We start from the raw sequence: 25,368 nt of genomic DNA, 5'->3' as shown, positions 1-25,368 counted from the left end.
CAAAGGAAAATTTGCTATTCTAAATGCTTTTCCCTGAAATTAATTAATCCAAATTAATTGCCAATTAAAGCCCCTATGCAGAATATTTGCCTCCCCCTACTGGCAGTGAGACTCATTACACAAACACTGTAGCTATTACATGTACTCTCTAAGTCAGCAAAGAACTGTTAGTCCTGAAGTGATTATTGCACCTTGAAATGAAAGCCCTAAAAACACCATTGTGAATGTAATTACTTTATGATGAACTACTTTAGGTGCCACACCCTGCTATTATTAAACTGATGCACATGATGTCATCTCTGGGTAGCAAATATGATGATAAAGGTGGTAGTTATCACTGTGGAAATCTGAATCGGTTTAACCTTATTTGTGAAGGTAAGATCAAACCCATTAAAATGCTTCAGCGATTCCTGATACATTTCTTATAGCAAACTAAAATATTTAAAGCTTCAAATACAGGTCAAAGCAAATGAAAACAAGTGAGGGGAAAAATAATTATTCAAAGCAGGTTTTTATAACAGTTCCTTACTTGTTCCAGCTTTATTAGTAGGCTAATATTCCCCATTCACCATTCCATGGTTTAGATGGTCATTTCAGCAAAGAATAAAATCCTTCCTCTTCACTGTCAAGGTTAGTATTCAGTAGGGCTGGGTATTACCATCAATTTCCTAGATCGATTCGATTTCGATTATTAGGGTTTTAAATTGATTAATCACGATTCAATTCGATTCAATCTGAATTGAATCAATCTGCTCTTAAATAATGAAAATATACAATACGTTGCAAAATACACGTCTTTATTTTGTAAATTTGACAGTTCACATGTAACTGTAAACAAAACTGTCTTATCCTACTGTATTAAAAAAAGTGCAAATGTAAAAAGTGCTCATGAATGTTGCAGAAAATTGCACTTTTTACATGAAAAAATTTTTAAAAAAGTATTAAATATTAACAATCGTAGACAGTAAACTTAAACTGTACCACAGAGATCCTTGTTGAGGAAAAGGAGCTCATTGACATTTGCTGACTGTATTTTCATTCGTGTCACATCTTTCACAGATGTATACATCACGGGGATCACAGTTTCATTCAGATGTTTACGCTGCACCATAACGTAGTGTGGTTCGAGCACCTGAATGAGCTGCCGGAATCCTTCAGTTTCCACTGCCGAGTATGGGCGTAAATCTCTGCAAACAAAAGTTGCAATGGCCTCTGTTGTTTTTATGGGCCACGGAGACTCTGATGGTAATGCTGGCAGGTCCTTCAGTTTCTTTTGTTTTGCTCCGGGCGGTGTACTGTCGGAAGCTAAGTTTAGCGTAGTGTGGTACCTTGTCAGGTGGTTTCTGAGGTTTGTAGTAATCCTACAATAACTGAGCTCTGCCAAGCTCAAGATATGCCAAGCTCTTCGTCCTTTGTCCTTTTAAACTTGAAATGATTCCACACGTCGGATTTCATTTGGGATGGCTTGCCGAGCGGTGTTTTCCCTGCCTTAGCCATTTTGGCTGCGTGCCTGAATGACGCGACGTACGACTGCGCAGCTGCGTCATCACGCACCAGAGCGCTGAGGGAGGAAAATCACACAACACAAAAAAACTCGATCTCATGCCCTGTGAATCGATAGTGCAAAATTTAAATGGAATCGATCCGAAATCAATTAAATCGATTTTTTTACCCAGCCCTAGTATTCAGCCATGTTTCCTTTTCAGAGGGGACAGACAGAGGTCCTTGTTCCCCAGTTTTAATCTAGCTGCGCTGCCATTTCATTTCCTGCCTTGTTCATTGAATCAAATCTGAGCCTGCCATTTGATAATGGTGGGGTGACACTAGGCAGACAATATTTGAAGTCACTTGGAGATTTGGGAATTTCTGACATGACAAAAACTGCAATTTTTCAATTATTGTTATGTGCTATAACCCAGTATAAAAGACATAATTTCAAAGTCTACACTGCAGAATACAAAACATCCAGTAAACTTTTGGTAAGAAGTCAGACTGTTGAACAAACTAATTAAAAAAATATTAACCTAATGATCATTAACTCTTATTTGCTGCAGTTATGTTTCTCACAGCGGTAGTTTGGACAGCTTTATTGCACTCTGAAGGCACCTATTTATCCATTAGCTAGTGCAGTAGTGGAAAGTCCACATCATTAGAAAGTAGGAGGGAGTAGTAGGAAAAATGCCTGTAAATTACAGTATGTAGTATTATAGTTTAATGTTAAATTACTGTTGAACCAATGGTCCAGGCATTCAACTAGATGCAGAATAATTGTTGCTCTAATGCATTTTTTTTGGCATCTGACTGAGTGGATCATGTAGGATATCTGTCTGGCATATCATCAAATGTACCTGCTAACATATAAATATTGAAAAATTATCTTGCTCCTCTACCATATTAGCTCTATTTCTGTTGCCACTGTCTAAAATAGAAGAAGTAACGTAAAAAAGCATAGGAACCACACTGCTGAGGGAAGCAGACATGCATGAGTACAAATGCTTACTATGATATAGCAAGACACAGAAGTGGGCAGAGAGACAAGAAACTGAAACAGAAGCCTTTAGCCAAACTGTTGATGCATGAGTCATGACATTTATCATATGTGCATGGAGGTATATTATCAAAATAGGCCACAGACTCTACCTATATAATATTTTGCAGTAGCTTTGTCCTATCCTCTGTCATGTGAGCCTGCCACATAGTGTTTAGTAATCACCAGATGGGCTGGCTTGTGTCTGTCAGTGCTCCTCTAGGATCCTTACATGGTGAGAGAGGGAAAAAAAGGAAACTTCCCCCCTGGATAAGCTTAAGTGAAGACAACACATGAGGGAAGATGGTCTGGCATGTTCAAAATGGCCACAGGGAAGCCATTTCCCATAGTGCTCCAATTCCCCTGGCTCCTTGGTGCCGATCCGTCCTTTGTGAGCCAAAGCGTCTGAGACACATTGCGGTCACCGTGGGCTGGAGGAGATATGACAAATACAAAAGACAGACCCTGTTTGCTTCTCTCCCCTGAGAGAGAAGAATGTGTGGCTCATTGATATTGTATGAGCTCGGCTCTCGAAGACACTTCTGGATTCTTTGGAGGGCTGTCAAATTCATTAGTTAAGTTTCAAAAAATTTGCATACACGTTTAGTGAAAAGCTGAGCTGCACTCTAATGAAACTGGATGAATTTCAAATATTTAATGTCCTCATAGTGCAGTGATAATGGGATATGTGATAATAAATCTATTAGCTGCTAGCTCATCTGCTGGTATTCTAATAATTTTATCAGAATAAACTAATCATAATTTAGATAAAACGTGTGATTTAATTAATGTGAGTATTTAGCCATTACACTGCAACAAAATCTGAGATTAGGATATATGGTTTAAGATTTGATAAAGGCTGATGAATCAATGCAATTGATTGAGGAGTGGGTCTGAGTTGTGTTGTTTCTGGAAAAGTAATGCTCTAAAAATGCCAGAACAGATTGAGTCTGGCACCCACAACATGCAGAGACACAGCCCAGCTCTTTAGTTACTTTGGGAGACTTCTAACTTTTGAATTTTCTGTTCTGTCTAGACAGGAATAGGAAAGCAACAGTGTAGAAGGGCACCACCAGCTCCTGGGGTGTGTTAAATTGAAAGCGAGTTTCTTTGCCCCTCGGGTTTGTCTCATGAAAGAACACCTCATGGCTACATTATAACTTACAGGGACCAAAGCAGATACAAAAATGGGATCCTTAGGAAATTGCTGGACTTTTGTCATCACATTCTGACTTCCAGGTAAGAGAGATTAAATAGGAATTAAGTATCTGCTTTCAGTAATTACACCAGGGACATGAGCAGTCTTTATTCTTATCTTTTTTTTTCTTTCCACTTAAATGAATTTAACCAGGACAGCTGTTACTATGTGCAATTTGATGCACATCTGAATCCTGATGAAATTACTCTTTTAACACTGGACTGATAGAATCTGCAAATTTAAGGATTCAAGGATATGCAGCCTTGTTGGAAATATGTCTCATCTGTCTTTACATTTTCCAGTGTGTTCAGATTTTTTTTCAGAAGAAATTGCATAATTCGATTATAATACCCTCTTATGAAGAAAAGAAGAGCAAGGACCGTGACGTCGCCCGGTATGGCGCAGCCGGGGCCCCACCCTGGAGCCAGGCCCGGGGTTGGGGCTTGAATGCGAGCGCCTGGAGGCCGGGCCTTTCCCCACGGGGCCCGGCCGGGCTTAGCCCGAAGGAGCGACGTAGGGCCGACCTCCCATGGGCCCACCACCGGTGGGAGGAACCGTAAGGGGCCGGTGCAGAGTGGATTGGGTGGCAGTCGAAGGCGGGGGCCTCGGCGACCTGACCACGGGACACAGAAACTGGCTCTGGGGACATGGAATGTCACCTCGCTGGGGGGGAAGGAGCCTGAGCTTGTGCGGGAGGCCGAGCGGTACCGACTAGATATAGTCGGGCTCGCCTCCACGCACAGCTCGTGTTCTGGAACCCAACTCCTGCATCACATTGAAGTCAACTCCTTTTTCCCCAGTATGTGAGAGGGTCGCCTCCCTGCGCCTTCGGGTTGGGGAGAGGTCTCTCACTGTGGTTTCGGCGTATGCGCCGAACAGCAGTGTAGAGTACTTGACCTTCTTACAGTCTCTGGGAGGGGTGCTGGATGGCGCCCCAACCGGGGACTCCGTCATCTTGCTGGGAGACTTCATGTTCGAGCACAAGGTTGTCCATCGGTGCACGTGGCACCAGGACACCCTAGGCCGGAGGTCAATGATCGATTTTGTAATCGTGTCATCTGACCTTCGACCTTGTGTTTTGGACACTCGGGTGAAGAGAGGGGCTGAGCTGTCAACTGATCACTACCTGGTGGTGAGTTGGATCCGTTGGTGGGGGAAGAGGCCGAAACGCAGGCCCAAACGTACTGTGTGGGTCTGTTGGGAGCGTTTGGCTGAACCCTCTGCTAGGGAGATCTTCAACTCCCACCTCTGGGAGAGCTTCACCCAGATTCCGAGGGAGGCTGGAGACATTGAGTAGGAGTGGACCATGTTTTCCACCTCCATTGTCAATGCGGCCGTCCGAAGCTGCGGCCGCAAAGCCTCTGGTGCCTGTCGTGGCGGCAATCCCCGGACCCGGTGGTGGACACTGGAGGTCAGGGATGCCGTCAAGCTGAAGAAGGAGTCCTATCGGGCCTGGTTGGCTTGTGGGACTCCTGAAGCAGCTGATAGGTATCGGCAGGCCAAGCGTGCTGCAGCGAGGGCAGTTGTAGAGGCAAAAACTCTGGCCTGGGAGGAGTTCGGGGGGGCCATGGAGGAGGTCTATCGGTCAGCCTCAAAGAGATTCTGGCAAACTGTCCGGCGCCTCAGGAGGGGGAAGCAGTACTCTGCCAACACTGTATTCAGTGGAGGTGGGGAGCTGTTGACCTCGTCTGAGGGGGTGGTTGGACGGTGGAAAGAGTACTTTGAGGGTCTCCTCAATCCCACCAACACGCCTTCCGTTATGGAAGCGGAGGCTGATGACTTAGTGGTGGACTCGTTCATCACCTGTGCTGAAGTTGCCGAGGTAGTCAAAAAGCTCACGGGGGTGGATGACTGACACGCCTCTGCAACATCGCATGGCAATCGGGGGCAGTGCCGCTGGACTGGCAGACCTTTAAAAAAGGGGGACCGGAGGGTGTGCTCCAACTACAGGGGGATCACACTCCTCAACCTCCCTGGGAAAGTCTATGCCAGGGTACTGGAGAGGAGAATTAGGCGAACCTCGGATTTAGGAGGAGCAATGTGGTTTTTGTCCTGGCCGCGGAACGCTGGACCAGCTCTATACCCTCCGGGTTGGACTCCGGCAGGGCTGCCCTTTGTCACCGGTTCTGTTCATAATTTTTATGGACAGAATTTCTAGGCGCAGCCAGTGACCGGAGGGGATCTGGTTCGGGAACCATAGGATTTCATCTCTGCTTTTTGCAGATGATGTTGTCCTGTTGGCTTCATCGAGCCGGGACCTCCAGTGTGCACTGGGACGGTTTGCAGCTGAGTGTGAAGCGGCTGGGATGAGAATCAGCACTTCCAAGTCTGAGGCCATGGTTCTCGACTGGAAAAAGGTAGTTTGTCCTCTCTTGGTGGGAGGAGAGCTCCTGCCCCAAGTGGAGGAGTTTGTGTATCTCGGGGTCTCGTTCACGAGTGAGGGAAAAATGGAGCGGGAGATTGACAGACGGATCGGTGCAGCTTCCACAGTAATGCGGTCGCTGTACCGGTCTGTTGTGGTGAAGAAGGAGCTGAGCCGGAACATTGCATGCAAACATTGCAAAATTCAAGCTACATTCTACTAAAATCCTGTAGTCATATTCGGCCATTTTGCGTTTTTTTGTTTGTTTTTTTTGGTACTGGCCATCATCACCAGGAAAAACAGATAAAGGGATGGATGAAAACATAAAACCTGTGGCACTAAATTACAATTAATGTGTGTAAAAGTTAAATGTGCGTGAGTCATTCGGCCCAAGAACGACTGCCAGTTTAGACACAACAACCAGATGTGGAGGTTAGTGGGTTTTTGTCCACTGTGAAAGTCGAATTGATGACTGAGAGCCAGAACTAGTGAAGAAAAAGTATAAAAGCAAAAGATCCACAGTCCCAACACGCTCTGCTGATTGCTGTCAGGAAGAGGCAAATCATATCATGTACCAAAGGTGTCAGAAAAGATGTTAGGCATCACATTAACAGGATCAAAGCTGCTGCATTCTAATCTTTTTCCTCGACTGTGAAACATCCGCTTTTCAAACTCGGCTTCTGGTGACTCATCACTGAGCCCAAGGCGCTTCCAAACCGATACAAAGCAACATTTGTTACGTGTTAACACATCAGGGATGCCAAAACCTAAGAGTTTGGAAAAAGTCTTATACGGTCTGAGTGAGCAGGTGTAGGTGTCTGGTAAAGTCTGTGGGTTTAATCCCTCTCCTCTCTCTTCGGGGAGTGTAGGCAGTGCTTCTTCAGGGATTATGCTCATGCTTGGTAAATATTCAGAGTAGTAGTAGAAGGCCACTCTGCCTGAAGAACAAACAGAGCAGAGCAGATAAGCACAAATGAGACTGGTAAAAATACTATAATTTTTGTAATGTTTTAAAATTTAACCCTTAAAATGCTGTTTTGCATCTACCCACTCATAGTGTTCCCCTGAACAACAAACAGTTGTAATGTGTTTATTCCAGCTGCTGTCTGTGCTGTGATCATGTTAATGTTTTGTAATGTACCTGTAAATTGGAACAGGGGACAGAATCCAAAGGCCTTGTTTGGGGATTTGAGTCAGTTTCAGGTCTAAATGTGATGGGGGGAGAAACAGTTCTGGGTATTTTTGGGCAGCCAGAGTTTGAGCATAAGCAGACATTTGGCCTTCTCAGTGATCTGCCTGCAGGCTGCTTTGGATTGGACCACTAATGGATTGATAGGCTGACTCGGGGAGCAATTTAGTCGCCTCTCGTTGTCACTGTGGCTCGTGCCCATCTCGCCGTCTCAGCCACATAATGACACACGCAGAGGCTAACGTAATTGTGCTGAATTGTGTACTTAGCAAACTTAATCTGGCAGGGAAATATTTAAACAGACCACAGGGGTGAACTCAATCACACTGATGAAGCCTGTCCAGCTCGTGACTTTGCATATTGGAGTCCTGGTAAAAAATAAAACTCAGATGGATTAGTCAGACTTGTGGAAATCATAGCAGGTGTTTGTATGAACACCTCCTTTTAAGCTCATTTCCTTTTCTTACTGTATAAACATGTGATCACTTAATTACTTTGGTATTTTGCTGGGTCTTTATGGCTGTTATTTGTTGCTTCAGCTTTTAAATTCTGTCATTAGCTTAACAAGATTATCAACAAACAAAACAGAAACATGTGTCAAGACTGTTTGTCCTGCCACTGTTTTGTTCAGTTAATCACATTAGATAGAATCATTCTAGGTTTTGGCCAATCTGCATTCGAACACGCCTGGGAATCTGGGAGGTGTTCTCTGCAAACAACAAAGGCTTTCAAGAGAGTAGCAAGTGATTGGATAAACTGATCTGTTAGTCACCAATCAGATCAACAAGTCATGACGTAGTAAGAGTGTACCAAAGACAGAACACAACAAGCTGCTTGGGATCTTACAAAGCTAGCATATATAGCAGCATTTTGGTACACCATTTTGTCTTTACCCCAAGCGACAGCCTGCGGGACAGACATGAATTCAATGTGGAAGTGTTAAAAATTGCATTTCACGCTGCAGCCTCTGGGGGCTGGATCCAAAAGTGTGTCAATCCCTATAGACTAACATGTTAATATGTCCAACTTTACAAAAGAAATAAACATGTTTACAGCCTAGTACTCAGTTGATAAGTTCCCTTCTAGTGTCAGCTGTATGGTTGGGTGAATTTTATAACGTGTCTGCTTTGAGTGACAGGTGTGTGCCTTATCGCAGTGCAAGCTTCCTGCTTCCACCAGCCCACCTGAGCTCCACTTGCGCTCCCCTTCCTTTGTCTGTTCGGAGTTTTGGCAGACTGTGTTGCTACCAACATGGCGATGGTCGGAGTGTCCCGGAGCCTCCCACCACATCACCAAGGCTTCATCCATAGTTTTTTTTTACTCTCTTACACCAGTCACTTTCACTTCTTCACCAGGCCACACCTAAAACACACCCATCACTGCCACTGTTTCCTCACAGAACACTGATTGGTGTGGTCTTTTGTGCAAACCTACCTGTCTTGCAAAATCCGAATTAAAAATGCTAATGCCTAAAATGCTGGCTCAGTATCAGTAAGCAGTGTCAAGTGTAAAATGTGTAAAACAAATCAGTTCTTTTTCATCACTATAAACCAGCTGCTGCATCTCTTGTTGCACATTGCTTACTGAAGCGCCTGAAAAATGAGTAGTCTTTTCTAGAAATTAATTTCAATTTTATGATCAAAAACTTGTGCAACATTAATTTAATCAGCTATGGACGCCATGGAATACAATGAAAGTTCATTATTTTTCATTTCAAATGAGTTAGCCTCAGATGTTGGTGGCATCTTTGCACTGAGCCTCGTAGAGGAGGAGGGGATTACTGCTCTTAGCCCACGGCAGTCTGAGCCAAAACACCCAGATGCTTGTTTAATGCTGCGCTGGCTCACAGTCGGCTATAAATTGAACATGGGAGTGTAATTCTGGGTGTCTGTTTGCTCTGTTCAAACACTGGTGGACCTTCTGCCTGTGTGACTTCATCAGCGCTTCCACACTTCTGAGAGGATTTTAAATTCCTGCCTCCCATATCTGAAGGAAGGCAACAAAGCTGATCCCGAGGCAATTGTTGCTTTGCTCTGTTAACAGTGTTACAAATTCAGTTTAGTTCATGTGTAACTTCATCATTAGCACTGCGTCAGAGTAGGTTTGCAGTCAAGTTGCTAGGTAACAAAACGCCTCCTGTAAGACTGCTGTTATTTCTGAAAACTACGTCAGGTTATTCACACCTCCCAGAATAAACGTTGCACTAACAAGCTGCTTTGTTAGACCAACACGCTGAGGAAAGTTGGCAGACTTTAAAAGCATTTGTGTTTGTCCAGAAAACAGAAAAGTGTGGTAGATTTTGACACATTTCATCAGCCTAAATTCATGTTCTAAAAGTCTGAAAGAAGTCAATATTTGATTAAAAATGCAGTAGTTGAAAAATGACCAGCACACTGTAATTATCAGACAGTTTCAAAATGTTATGCACAATGTGAGCATCTAAAACAAAAACAAAAGTGCTTTTAGCTCTGGAGCATAAAAGCACCACAGCCTCCTCCATGTGTCCTGCCGGAGTAATTGTCACAGCAGGTGTCAACTTGACACCGCAGTCGGTCCCTTTCAGGCTGCAGATCGCTAAACTTGTCTCCTTTTTACCCACCTCACTAATCATATCTTTAAAAAAACAGAGAAATGACAGCATTTACAGACTCCTCTTTTGTATTTTTGGCATTTTTCTAGCACACCATGTCCCCTCCTTGCACTTACACAGGAGAAATCAGCAGGCATGTTTTTTGGGCATCTGCACTTAGTAATAGCAGTAAGGCAGCAGGCCTAAATGAAAGCCCCCGTTGAGACCCTTAGTGGGAAAAGGAAGACGAGTCAATGATGCCTTTACCCTTGGAGTCAAGCTTTTTACAGACCAACATCAGCTTTGATCATCTACTGGAAAGCCCAAGCTGGAGCGGAGGTGCATTAACAGCACTGGGGTTGCAGTCTGTTCTATCACTTTGGTGCATTAGGATTTATATAATGGCATGGAATGAATGCATGAATGCTGCTTTCAAAGTTTTCCTGGCTATACTTTACATTCTCTGTGAAATATGAGCATTGTTGTGACCTTTAATCATTCAGCAAAGATCGCTCTCTGGCACTCAAGAAAATGAGAGATGCTCAGAGACTCGTGTGCTATACCGTTTGCATGTAAAAGGAAAGAAAGAAAGAAAGAAAGAAAGAAAGAAAGAAAGAAGAGCCTCCATTTTTTTATGATGAATCTGCAAATGCATTTTACATCTTCTGCTCTTTCATTACAAAAAAATCCAAAAATATTGCTAGTAGTAAAGGCTGGCATTAGAACACTGGTGCATCTGGTTCCTCTGGCTGCTGTAACCATGGAGACGACCCCCCTCTGGCCTAGTTTAGTTCTCCTGCCCATCCTGGCACATAAGCATGAGTACAGTCGATACAGTGCTCCACAGAGAGCAGACACACCTGATGCGAGTCCACATTAGGACTCATGTCACTCTGCTGTGATAAACATAAGGAGTCAATTTAACATATATTCAAATCTGCTATTCATTATTTGCATATTACAGCCTTGATGATACATCTATACCTGTTGGCAGGTTGTAAAGCATATATAGCTCATGAGTTTTCTGCCCCTGTTTTCCTGTAAAGCTGTCGAATGAGGTTGTGCAATTCTTGTTTATCCTGTATCTCCATATCTGCCACAAAGCCCAGTTTTATGGTTTATCTACTCGCACGCACCCAGCGTTCAGGCACTGTGTGATACCACATACGAGTAACAATCATCTGAAGCTAAGCTAGCTGCTATAAGAGCATTGCCTCCAGTAGATGGAAGATGAGATGAGATGGAATCTGTCATCCTTACTCAAGATGGAGCCCACTCTCAAATGGCGGTCTGCCAACCAAGTGCAAAGCTATCTCTCTTGCTCCGGCAATTACACATCAGACCAGGCACATGTCGACATCGATCATGATCATATGCGACCTAAACTGGTCGACTCCAGGAACAGTGTTTATATAGACAGAGTAACTGTAGTGACACAGTAAACATTGCTTGATCAAGCATTGGCTTGTATAGCAGCCACATGGGAATATTCACTGGTTTGAGAAACAGGATTGTTAGGAAGCATCACAGCGTTGTGAGACAATTACTTAATGTCCAAAAATAGACAACACATTTAAAATGATTATACATTTATTACCTACGTGGAAGCTGCAGTTAGCCGTTTGGCTATGAATTTAGCCCTATGCCATGAATATTTGCTCTAAGGTATAGATAACATGCTTAATATCTTTCAGATAGTTAATCCTGAAATGTATATGTAAAATGCTCGTTAGCTTAGCACTCTTTTATGTTCAGCAAATATCATGCAAAGATCAAAGCCAACAACCTAAAGCATGATTATTACTCTTTGCTAAAATTAAACACTGTGTCAAAGTGGATTAACTGGTTTCCATAGGGCTACAAATCCAATGCCTGAAATAAGTCCCTAATAAATCACCATGTCTTCCTGTTTTTGTAGCCTTTATCTGTGGAGAGTGGAAGCACCTATGATCTTATTTTCAGATAGCTTCTAGGGTAAGTTACAAGCCATTCTGCTGAGTGATACAAGTGCTGATTCCCCGGTTTCCCAAGGGCTTGTTTATGCAATGTACTGTTCTTAGAACACTTCTAACAGTTACAAACATATCAAATACCCTATCAGATGTTGACTTTTAAATCTTTGTTTTGAGTATTGAAATCAAGCTAGAGTAACGGGTTATTCTAGGACAAGACATCAGAGATAATAATAAACATATACAGGATTACCAATAAAAAAAAGAACAGATGGTATAACAGCAACCCGAGAAGCTGTAGGAATTTGAGAGTTTGGTTTACTAAAGTTCTAAAGAGCGTCATCTCCAAAGTTTCCTCTCTGACAGTGAGTCACCTCCAAAGTACCTTGACACGAGAAGTAAACAACCTACCTCTGTTCATCACGCTCATCCTGTTTGCACAGAGGGGCAGTGACTTTGCAGGACAGCGCTTAGCCACAGATGTAAAGGCCCATGCTGGAGACATCGTGAGCCCTGTTTTCATGATTTTAATCGACACACAAATCTCTGTGAGGCTGTTAAACTTATTCACTGATGCAAAAAGCTTGATTAAACAAAAGCATGTGCTGTAATTACTTACCTTACTGTAAAATACCTCCTGACAGTTGTGATTTGAAATGACTGGCTCCACATGAGGGGAGTTTACCATTCAAAAGGATCTCTGCGGTTCATAATTACTCTCCCAGTGAGCAGCCATCAGAAGCAGGAGAGACTTGCATTTGTGTCACAACAACACTACCTCATCCACAAATACCACAGCTGTTGCAGAGTCATCCAAATGCAGCATGTCCCGCTTCTGTTTGGTCAGATGAATGTTAGGTGGGGTAAAAACGAGTTACAGCCTAACTGGGTGCCATGTTTTTTCATTTTTATTTGTTCCACTCGTCGGGTGTCGATCTCTGTGCCTTGTAAGATTTGAAGTTCACTGTCACTCAATAGTTTCAACAAACTGCGTGCAGCTCAGAGTAAAACCTTATTATCGACAACAGAACAAAGCTTCTGGGTGAAATACATCTCCAGAAATGAGTTTATAGAGGAAGTTTTGAGATCATAACCAGTCAGTGTTTTTAAAAACTGGCGTATTATAAAACATATACAGTATCTAATGTAAAGGAGGTAATAGCAAGACAGGACACCTCATACATTGATGGAGAAAATCAAGCTCTAAATGTCTTCACTGTTTGACCAGAGGGAGCAGATGGTAAGCCTAGTGGAGCCATATGCACATAGGGGTTTGCCTTATGCACTGTAGATGTACTGAACATTCAAGCATGGCTGTGATTGTGGGGCATGCTGGGAAATGGTTTCCAAGCAACATCAGAGGCATTCATTTTGGAAGAGGAGACCCGTAGATGTTTTTTTTTTTTTTTTAAACAACAGGCATCAAACATTACTTCCCCAAATATGCCCTTTAAGATTAAAGATGCAACCCAACCTGGAGAGCAATGATTGAACAGTGTTGCATGGAAAATATACTAACTTTTCAGTGAGATAATCCTCAAAATGACTATTTTTGCTGTCTTGAACCAGTCAATAGAAGTAAAAAGCTAATTTTGGGCTGTAAGGAAACCTCCCCCACTTTCCAACAATATTCAAAGTCTGATTTACCTGCCACGTAGCAACCGTCCTCACAGTAAAACTTTTATTTTATCAGTTAAATCATCAGCAATCATTCAATCATATTCAGAACATCAGAATAATGGTTTCACTTGTATTTTTAAGACGTTCAACTTATGTCCTGTAGCCGTATTGCACATTGGAGAATGTCTGTGATTGTGCGTCATGTAGGGAAGCGGTTGCCAGGCACATTAATCCATCAACTTGAGTAAGTGCACGTAAAATCTCTACTTGTCATCATTTTAGCCCAATTACTGGTGGAGAGCTTTGTTATTCGTGTTTAATATTGTAAGAGAAAGATCTCTTGCAGCACTCCTTCTGGCGCTCTAAATCACAGCAGGTTCTGTGTAAAAGTGGCTCACAATATTCTCTCTGTGTCTCCACATCCTTTATACATCTGGACCCAGCTGACATATCTGGGGCTTTGCTTTCTGCCTCGCTGCCTGTCAGAGGGGAGAAACACTCTTTTGATTGGCAGGTTAAACTCTTCAAGGTCAGCTTGCTCTACAGCTCACCCTCTCAGTATAGATTACTGTGGTAATATCTCTCCTGTCGAGTGTCTCCTATCCCCCCTTGACTGGTTCTCAGTCTACACTCAGATCTAAAGATTGTGCCCTTGCCTCCTCATCGTGTCGTTATGTAAGCTACTGCACAGGTCGTCATGCTGTGGCTTTGCTATGTATATTGTGAGAGACACCAGTGTAATTTCTGCTGGTTGATATCTGTAGCTCAAAAAGAATACATATGTCTGTTTTAGAAGCTATATCTATTCTATGTTGACAGAACAGAACAAATATCACCACAAAAAGGAGATATTTGGTCAAAGACCTGTCATGAATGTCAGTAAAGTGGTACAAACTGATGAGCAGAAGGATTGGAGGAGAAAATGTGAAAACACAGCAGGAAACGTGAGCTGTGTTCTCCAAAGCCTCAAAAAAGAGCTCGTGCAGATGGCTGCTGAAAAGACACAAAGGCAAATACTCGGTTGTAATATCATGATAACATGCTCATTGTGTTCTCATCATGCTATTTGTTATACATGCATATTTAGCAGTGCGACGCACTGTTGGTTTGTGCACATGAGTGTATATGTAAGGGGCTGCAGCCTGCAGTCCACACACTGATTTACATGTGAGAACAGCTGGATAGTCTGTGAAAGTGTGTGCAGCACAAACAGCCAATGTGTACCCGGTACAGAGCTAATACACAGCACTATTAGGAGAAAGGAAACGGGCTGACGCAGAGGTTTGTAATACCAGTCCACTTATAGTTACTACATGACAATTTAAACCACATTTTATTATGACTAGTGCTGCATAAAATGGAATTTATTTACCCTGTTCACTTTTTATTATTGTATTTGGATAAAGACTGGCAGGTGTATTGAAATGTGAATGAATGTGGTAATACATATGTGTTGAAATTCTTTTTCTTTATACTTTGCCAAGTGGAGGTAATGGCTTTTAATCTGTGTATCAGTTTGCCATTAAATACACTTTTCACAGCATGAGTGGGGAGAGTAAATGGCAGTCATCAGTAGTCATACTGCATCTACACAACCACAACTACAGACTGCTGCCGATATTCTCCTAGTATTTACCAGTGCTGAGCTAGCACATTTAGGTTGGTTAAATTGCTTCTGATAAAGCTATGTTCCAATTTTTTTGTTATTCCAGTTCGTCATCGCTTGAAAAACAGTAGAACTATTTAGGTAATAAAAATAGTTTAGGTAGCTTTATGACCTCCAGTGGTTGGCTGAAAAGGTGGATGCTACATCTCCTGTTCAGGGGTGGAATAACCTAGTAGCTTGGATAGCCAAATGTAACCGATTAGCTTTAGTGGCTAAACCTAACCAAGTAGCTTTGGTGGCTAATAACCAGCTAACAAAGTAACCCATCTTCTTGGGTGAAAGAAAGGTGCTTGTATCCACTGCTCTTCCACTATTTGTAGATACTGTAGCACCCTAACCCCCCACGTTCTCCACCAGACCTGTACTGTTAATCTGCCCACACCTCCACAGAAGGCAGCATCAGTGGGAAGGATATTTCCAGCTGGTCTCTGTACTGGTTCTCCAATTGTCTGTGAAAACATTACATTGATGTTGGATATCTGCCACCTCTCCATCACCACACGTTGATTATTGTAACACTTTCAATGCAAAGCAGGCATGTTGTGGTGTATTCACTTTTGTAGTTTTTGAGCAGAGGTTGCCACAAAGACTTTTTTGTGCATTTCAGCACAGCAGGTAGTCTGTCAGGCAATCATCAGTGTAACAATTGATTACGAAGACAAACAACTTCCTGGACTGGCTTCAGTGACAGTTTGTTCTTACTGTGAGCATCAGCATGATATAGAGTGGACTACTGTTTTTCCAGTCATTTTTGCAAACATTGTTTTGATTTTCATCTTCTGCAGATTTGACTGAGAGTGGTGGAAGAAACTAAAGGCACTGCAGCAGGCTTTGTATAGTTAAAGGTGAGTCTTTGTGTATGTTTATCACAGACAGCAGGCCTCACACTCACTGTAAGCAAATATATTGACACAGCATTTTAGCCCACACAGTTTTGTCATAACTATTTCTGGTTGTTATTATGCCATATTTAGATTTATGTCCTATTTTTGTTTGTATGTTTTCTTCAATTTCCCTATTTAACACACTATTTTGCCCCCATGGAGATCATTTGAAGGTTCATTTAAACCTTTTTTATTGTTATGTTGTCGCTCAGGGATGCTGTATATTATGTTGTTCATGTTTTACATTTCATTAAATAAATTTAATGAACCATAAAATGCATTAGCCCTCAATATCATTATTTTCCATTTGAGCCTTTAACATGTTTGATGTGCGTAGCTGTACAACCCAAACAAAGTTAAAATGACAACTCAATGTGGATGTTTTAGAATATGTTAGTGATGGAAGGAGATGTCAGGAACAACAATTCAAAATTTTCTAAATGGAAACTGATTATTTGCGCATAATAGTGAGATAATTAAAACTTATATTTAGCACCAAGTGTGTTGTAAACTCAAAAAGAGGCAGTAAATATATGAATAGCAATCAGCATGTCTGCTTTGACTGCTGCTTTAAGGAACAATTTGTCGATGCATCCTTCTGTTTAGACGCAGTGTGTGGGGAAAAAAAATGTCAGTGATGCAGATTTTTCCATGTCTGCACACTGTGATGGAGGATTATTTGCGGGTTTGATACATATTGGTGCAGATTTTTGCTTTATCGCAGAGGAGAATGGAATCAGAAGCTGACTGTACAGTAGATCCACCTGTCAGTATACAAGCAGGGGACAAAAGAACCATGATAAATCATGTGTTGTCTGGGAGGCTGATGGTGCATCTTTCTTGTGCAGAATACTAAATACAGAGGAGACTTTGTTCTTCTGTTTAAATAGATGCCCATGTATTATTACTATGGAAATGTCCTGTGTGTAGTTTGGACCAGTGGTTTTATGTGTGAATTAGTAGTTCATAGGTGGAATTTACTTATGTGTCTACCAGTTAAATCAAGAAGCTTTCAGCTTTTGATTGAAAACAGATGTTTCCATTCCAATGGCTTTATACACTACATCAGAAGATTACCCTCTCAAACCTGTGACCACTAATTATGAGCAAAAAAATCTTCCAGTGCAAAAGAATTCATTGACAAATGATAAACAGCATTATGAGAGTTAACCGGACCTGATTGATACAACCTGGTTGTTGCGTTGTGTATTTTATGTGGACTCAGTCTGCTGCAAAATTCCCTGTGCTGTCACACTCCATCCTCTCACTCCCCACTTCTATGTTAAAGTCTGTATTCAGCCGCCAGTGCTGGTTCAGGCAGGGTTCAGTGGCTATTTACTGAGGCATTGTGAGTGATTCTGGCCTTGTTAAATCCCATTTTGTTTTGTGAGTGTGGAGCTCAGCCTCCTCCAGGCATGTGAAGGTGGAGGACGAAGCCGGCATGCCGTCTGTGGACCCAAAGAGCAGTCCAATTTTTCATCCTTATTGCCCATGACATATCCAAAGTGGCAGAGCGCTGTCCACAGAGAGACAAAGGAAGGTGGAGAGAGAGGATAAAAAAGAGTGAGAGGCGTGCAGTTCAGATGGACTGGGAGGAGTGTGTCTCCACTTCCTCCTCCGGTAGTTCTGAGCAGGACCCCAATTTTCTCGGCTAAAACAATACAATTCACCAGCGTCCATTAGGGCAGATGGGGTTAAACTCAATGTCCCAGAGTTCCTGCTGCTCTATAACTTACACTGCTGGGTCTGGGCTTGTAGTCTAGCAAGTGAGCAAATGTGGTTTTAAAGCTTGCAGAGAATAAAGAGTGAATTAAAGTGGAGGTTAAATGAAAATGTTACACATAACCCCCTTACCCCCACTGCTTTCTGAAGACCTCACCTTTTATTGCACATGGCTGATTTGATTTCCAGTGCTGCTTTTAAATTTGAATGATCAATTTGATTAACAAAACTGTGACAATCCAGCAGCAATTTAGCAAATTCAGCCTGACATCAAAAAGCGTATGTGTTGGTCCACACTGCTACTTTTATTAGTGTGCATACCAGCAGTTGCAAATCCCCACCGGGAATGCATTAGTGGTCTAATGTTTTTTATTGATTTATGCTTGTGTGACTATACCGCCCTCCTGTGGTGCTATAATAATAGAATGGCTTTGCCCATATCTGGATTAACTGAGAGTTAGGCGGAAGCAGGCGCTGCCAAGATGGCAACAACCTGAAGCCTCTCACACTTAGCTTTAAAACCTATAAATGATATTTATTTTAGATCTTTGTTTATAGTCGGTGGTGTGTTCTGGGCCTTTACCTTGAAACTACTACATCTTAATCATATAAATTTTATTCTGATAGGAATCTGAGATGCCCTGTTTATGTTCAAGTGTTTCGTGTAGAGATTTTGAACTAGGTCTGTCATATCTGCTACATGCAGGCGGTGCATTGAGGGCTGTGAAGGGCACAGTCAAGGTTACTTCTAGGGTTGGTATGTAGGGGGGTGGAATCATTGCTATAACGGGGCTGTGACATCACAGAACCTATGTGACTGGGACATTTTCATCAGAGAGACCCCCCCCCCCCACCTCCACATCCCCTCTACACACACTCACACTCTTTTCTTTTGCTTTCATTCACACGGTTGAGATTAAGATCTCTTGTTGTAATCATTGCTCTGTGAGGCGGCCTAATTCTGCCAAGTCGATAGCATCAACCCGCCAGGTGCTATAGAGGGTATCTGGCACCAGCTGTTCACGTCCTTTACATGTTTCAGTGAGCTGCAGTGGAAGGTAATGGCACGGTTATGTGATACATGTCTGTTGATCGACTGCCTTCTGGAGAGCTGCCAATCCCCAGTAACTGTGGGAAGCATAAAATAAAATAAGAAGAAAAAAGAAAAAAGAAGAAGAAAAAAATAAAGAGGAAAATCCCCGGGTGTCTGGGATTTTTTAACACCTGATGTACAATAAGGGCATCAATCATCCTCTGCAGTCCCAGGAAACATATGGCTGACTGCCTTTCCTCCCCCAAACACAGTTGCTTGACAGACAGAGTCAATTCTCCTTAATGAGCAATTGTTATGCCATGTACAGTACTATCTGTTGTGCAAGACAAGGCATGAATCTGAGCAGACTGCTTTCATCAGCACACAGACGGAGGAGACATCTACCTAAATATCTTTTGTCAGTATAGCTGACAGCAGAGGTGGATTACAGGCACTAAGATTAATCATATATAACAGCTATGGGTTGTTTTCAGAGCTTGTTGATGCAAACATAACCCTCACAGGCCTGAATTGACAATGTTTTAGACCTCAGAATGTAATCAAGGATGAATTCTACACAATTAGCCACATTATTTATTAGCATCTTGGCAACCCTGGGGAGATAATGAGCAATGTGACTTTGCAGAACTTTCTTCTTGCCCTGTTTATGTAATTTGAACATTTTAGTAATCTGAGAATGCTGCCCTTGTGTTGATGATCTGCTCAAGTGTATAAAAAAATGGGGTATTAGGATGTCAGGCAACACATTGGGTCAAGGAATTTGAATAGAAATATTTTATGATGTTATATTCGGAATGTATTTGCTTGCAGCAGAAATATTGAAAAATAAACTGACTCCTTCATCAGAAACGTATAAATCACCCCTCCTTTAAAGGTATTATCCCATCAGGGATTAGTTGTTGTGCATACATACTGAAATGGTTTCTCAAGGATAAACATGCCTAACCCTTCCAACACTACACACAATTTATCTACTAGTATCTCACGTATGAGTCACAGAGTTAGTCCAGTCCCTTTGATCCATTGCCTTCACTTAGCAGTGGATTTGGATCATTATTTTGGTGGACTATCATCAAGTGTTTAGATAAGGTTCACTTTATCATAAAGCTCAAATGTGCAAAAGAAAACTATTACAGTGTGTGATGTGAATTTAAAGAGAATGAGATCAATAGATTTTCTGTAATTGTAGTGGAAAGGCGGGCAGCGGATCACATGGTAATGCATTTTGGTCATTCTGCCGTTTGTTTTGATGAATGCAGGTCTTCTGCTTACTCTTGTTTGATGCAGGAATGCTCGTGCAGCATGTGCAGTACACAGAGTTCGGGGTGTTATCTTTCTGCTGCAGCTTATCAATCTATAGAAGCAGCTTAATGGTGGGTTACACAAACTGGGAAATTGCAGTCCAAGCTTCACTGGCAGTGAGATAAATTCAGTGGAAAGGTGATTGCCGCTGTGCATATGCTGTATAGATAGTGCTTATATTCTTAATACTAGAGTTATGAACTCAGAGTGTACATGTTAAGTGGAAGCATGATTGCATTTGTGAGTTGTTGGCATGTTTGTATGTCAGTTCGAGCTGGAGAGAGTGCAGCTCAGAGCTGATCGTGACTTTCCTGCGTGTGTGGGTGTTGCTGTTACTCTCACGCATCTTTCTCTCTCCCTCTCCTTCTCCCTGTCTGTCTTTCTTTTTTGTCTCACTCCAAATCCACTGGTCTTTAACCTCAGCTTTTTTCTCACTTAACCACCAATTATATTACAACTATCGGTAAAAATTATCCACAGTATTGGTTCCTGATGGAAGTTGTGCATCAGAGACAGCTTGTTTCTGTTGTGCATTCAAACCTTGTCAAGCTGTAGTGATGTCAGATGATTACTTACATTAATGCATACTGTAACATTTTCTCCCAGCACACCATATGATAAAATGTGTTTTAAAGGCTCAGTTTAACAACAGTGCAAAACAGATTTTGCATATTGGGAAATTTCTTTCCCACTGACCTTGGAGGATCTGTGTGGCTGGCCAGTAACGGGGTTGCTAAGGTAATTTAATTACCAAACCCTCCATGGGCAAGGGTAATTACTGCTCTCTAAATCCCCACTAATCCCCCTTCTGAGTCCCCTACACAGACTCGGCCCGGGGCACTCTTAACAGGCAACGCTGACTCCTCAATCCTGTCCCAGACAGGGGGCCCTCCGAAAAAAAAACATGCTGTTCCTGTCTGTGCACAGATGCTGCTAGGTGTTTTTATTTGTGTAACTCTTCACACTTTACTCTGCTGTCTGTCTGCCTCGTGTCTTCAGTCAAGATCTGCAGTCATCAGTTCTGGTATATTCCTCCCACATTGTTCCCTCGTCCTCATGCGTGTGAGTCAAGGGGACTCTCAGGTCAAAAGGGCCTCTCATCTCTCCATAAGAATGTCGTAATTATCACTGCTGGGATGAATTGGATGTGACCTCCGCAGGCAGCAGCGCTGCTTGAAGAATATATTATTTTATCATTTGTAGTTTTAGTTGCCATCTTCTGATGAACGTAAGACCTTTGTTCTTTGTCTTTTTAACTCTGTTGTTTCCCACAAATTATTTTTTACTTGTTTGTATCCCCTCCTCTCTGTCATCTCTTTGCCAGCTCCAGTTGTCTCTGTTTAAACTTCACTGCTCCAACAGCACAAACTGGTAAATATTTTTCAATGCTGAAGCAAATGTTCAGCATCAGAGGTGAATTACTACTAATTTTACCTACTTGCATGAGCAGTTGGTATTGATTTGGGTCTGTGTGCAAAAGAGAGTCTGAGAGTGTGTACCATGTTCCTCCTGCAAACACATTATATAAACATTGGTGGGTGCAGAATTGTAATACATTTGTATTGAGCAGACAAATTGGAATGTAATGTAATGCTGCTGTAACAGCCGGTGGACTAATCGCATTGTGTACAACTTAGGACAAAAGGAAGCGATGTTCAGGAAATGTCTAATTTTACTTTTGTCCTTTTTTACTTTTATCCATATTGTCTTGTTTGTATTGAGTCGAGTTTGATTTTCTAATTACGCAGACTCCTCTTCAGTTCCTGTTGTCAGTGTGCTTTAACACACCAGCAGGATGTTTTAAGACATCAAATTCACACCATGTTAATGTAGCTTGACAACATAATAATAGGAGATTTCATAAAAAGGAACGTTCATCACACCAAATCAGCAGAAAACAGTGGAAATTAGACAGTCAATTGTTAATAGAATAAGTATATGTTATTTGTGGCTGAAAAATTGAATTGTTTTTCTGCATTAAGTGACATTAAATCCTTTTTTGAGTAAAATGAATGCATGAATGAAAAATCTGGGGAAAACAAGCAGCTCCTCTGTTTTTCTCTTCGCCTCTTGTAACTTCAGCTCCTAGCCAAACATCTGTGTGATATCAGTACCATTGGCAAGTGTTGCTGACCCTAGCAGGTGTTCTGTGTGCAACTCTGTGCGCTGTATGTTTGTGTGTGCATGTCAGTATGTAGGTGGGAGTGTGTGTACACTATCTGCCACATGCATGTGAGTGAGAGATGCCGGGTGGCGGTGAAAAGGAGCACCTGTGCTTTTGAAAGGAGTTCTCTGAATAGCTCCATATTTGAAAAGCCACTCATCCACCGATAAAGCTGTAAGTGATTCATGGCAGCTTCCTGCCCACGGTGCAGAGAGAGGGTGAGAGAAAAGGAGGGATGATGAGGGGGGAGAGAATCAAAGAAAGATGGAGGAAAAGAGACAGAGAGATTAAATGAGAGCATCAACTGTAATTAGGGCTACTTTCCTCCATTTGGAAGTGCATGTCTCTGTCTCAGAGTGAATTAGCACTGCATACTTCTGGCAGGGCACAATAGCACAACTTAAATGTGTTACAGGGGCAAGTACAGCTTGGGCTACCCTTAATTTAGTGAGATTGTTGGCTGTTTTAGCACTGTTGGTTACTTTAGCCAAAACAAAAATGTAGTTTTCATTTGCAGGTATATTTATATATCAGTCATTTTATGTATAGAAAGCCTAAGGTGGAGCGACCATACCTCTGTGTACTTCCATATCAATTCACAAAAGCCTAAGGCAGGGTGAGCTCACATCTACAGCATCCTATGTGTATAGTCCAAGGTGGAAAGCGTATCTGCCTACCTATATGTACATGCTTGAAAAGCCTAAGGTGGAGAAAGCACACCTCTCTATCCTTCCATTCATGGATGATGGCAAGGTTAAGGTAGGGAGACTACACCTCCATGAAAGTCCTCTCATCTCCACATCCCTCTACATCTGCAGTAAACTTGGACAGCCTAAGGATGAGAAAGCACACCTCTCCACCCTTCTATGTACATAAACAACAAGCCTAAGGGAGAGCACACCTCCCCGCCCTGCTATTGACATACAATGTAAAGCCTATGGCGAATAAATTACAATTTTATATACTTCTATGTGCATATGGAAAGCCCAAGGCATAAAAGAAGCAGAAAATGTCTAGGCTTCCCAGACCATAGATATGACACTAATGAAGAAGGAGCAGGGGTGGAGTTTAGTTGTAAAGGTTGTAGCAGGGAATTTGAATAAGTTACCCCATAGGTAAGGTTTTTAGTTTTAAGATTTGTTGATAGAAATGTGGATTGAAACTTTAGCTGATGTGGGCTGGCTTTGCATGGCACTGGTATGTAGGGTCGGTTTGTAGACTGGGGCTGCATAATGCACCATAGAGGGGTTTTTACACAATGTCAAAAGGTCTTTCCTTCTTTTGCTACAGTTAATGTTATACTACTACTTACATTCACTCATTATTGAGAAGAAAACAGCACTCACAGCTTTTGTTTGTTTAGGAGGGATGCATTCTTAATGACATCTAGTTTCCTATTAGGCTTGAAGGCACTCAAAGTTTGGATGCAATCCAAAGCAGCATAAGTGCTTTGGATGAAATTACGTCCATTCTGTACCAAATGATTTAAATCAAGTGCCAACACAGAATGTTGTGTTCCCTGCCTGTAGTTGGAAAGTAACAGTGTGGAGGAACCCGAACCTGCTACGACTACGAGGTGTCCTGAGCCCTCTGCTGGTAGGTGGAGTTGGGGCGGAGGTGGCAAAATATGAGCGTGACAGGCAATTATGAATAAATATCAACAGCATATGAAAGTGTTAGTGCCTGCAGAAACTGGATGAGGTGGAAGTAAACTTTTAGTTCATCCAGAAATGAAAGTTGCCTTTAAGGAAAAGAACTACAGGTGCAGAATATGCAACCAAGGGCAAAGGATGATTTTTTAAATTAAATTCATGCTGGTGGGCATTCTGAAAGTCCAGCGGTCACCTTGTTTTTCATCCACAGAGCTGCCTGACTGCCGGATTCTTATCTTTTATTAAATGTCCCTTTGCCTCCATGCCTGCATCATAGATATAAAAATATACTTATGATTTCATTAAAACACTGCATTCCTTATGCCATTCTGTGCCTGAATGTGCTGTATTATTTATGGATTTTTTTAAAAATCATGTCACATTTTGGGCTTTACCTTGTTGCCCCAGTGCAAGTCAGTTTGAGTACAGTGTAGTTAGTCATTAAAGGTTTGTGTAGATGAGTTACAAAAGCTACTTCCAACTCTAAAGCTTGAATTCTCCCTCTTAGTGGTTGCAAAAGGCCAGTAATTTGCTGTGTCCAAAGGTGACCATTCAAATGCTCCTGACATTTGGGAAATTGTCCTTTTTGTTCACCCATCTCCTTTTATTTCGTTGCCTTTTTCTTCTAAATGCCATTTCAGCCTTTTCATTCCTTTTCATACAGCTCTGTTGCTCTTCTCCTTTCTTCTTCAATCTGGCTTGACCACTGACAGGCTTCCTGGTTTGAGAGATTTCTTAGTTTTCCCCCTTCATATTCCCTGTCCATTTCTTTTTGAAATGTTCAAGTGCGCCACTTCCATCTGCCTGTTGTTTGGCACCGCACTTAGGAAAAAAAATTTAAAATTCTGTTTTGATGGAATTGTGCAGTGCTGGTGTGTGCAAGCTGCTTTGTGGTCACGTTCACCTTCATCTTGTGCTACGTGATTTCCAAAACCATCAAGGCTGGTAGAATTGGATATCAATAAGAAGGCGGTTCTGCTTGCTCAAGCATGCTCATCCTCTGATTCCTATTGCCTCTATACAAAGTATTTTTCACAATAGTTGTAAGTACATCAACAGAGGGTGAACAGAAGACTCTGTCCAAGAATTTTATGTGTCCTTGTGGTGTTTGGCTGGAAGGAAACTAGCACGAAGTTGAACTCTAGGTGAGCTTTGAAATAGTGATAAAATAACTTACCTATCCTTGGTTTCAGTAGCTGTCTTAGGTGTGAAAGTATTAATTCAGCTTTATTATTTTTGTGTTAGAATAACACCTTTTGAGGTGCCATAGACAAAGATTATGAATGTTGTTTTGTTGGTTGTCAAGTGATGGGTAGAAGACAAATTACCTCGGTGGTTATTAGATCTTGGCAAAAAACCTGAGATTACTTTGGATTTCTTTACAATATGTTTAGTAAGTTTTTGTAAGTATATTAAAGGGAGGGTTTATGTGTGACACTTTCCTTAGTGTTGCCTTGCACAGTCACTGTTCAAGCAAGTGTATGCCATGATTAAACCCAAATGGAAC

General features: G+C 42.0%; 1 protein-coding gene across 2 annotated transcripts in view; it reads left to right on the top strand.

Annotated features, from left to right (window-relative positions):
• syt1a (synaptotagmin Ia) overlaps positions 1–25,368 on the top strand; it is a 133,398-nt gene that overhangs the window by 41,921 nt on the left and 66,109 nt on the right. The window contains exon 3 of one of the 2 annotated variants that reach the window (XM_028400019.1): positions 15,869–15,928. The exons of the other annotated variant lie outside the window; for it this stretch is intronic. The gene's annotated coding sequence lies outside the window, so the exon portion shown is untranslated. The remainder of the gene's footprint in view (positions 1–15,868; positions 15,929–25,368) is intronic. 2 annotated transcript variants of the gene reach the window in all.

This window comes from Parambassis ranga, chromosome 2 (assembly GCF_900634625.1).
Source record: "Parambassis ranga chromosome 2, fParRan2.1, whole genome shotgun sequence".
Taxonomy (NCBI): domain Eukaryota; kingdom Metazoa; phylum Chordata; class Actinopteri; family Ambassidae; genus Parambassis; species Parambassis ranga.
The sequence above is the reverse complement of the archived record's forward strand: the minus strand, read 5'-3'. Positions and strand labels throughout refer to the sequence as shown.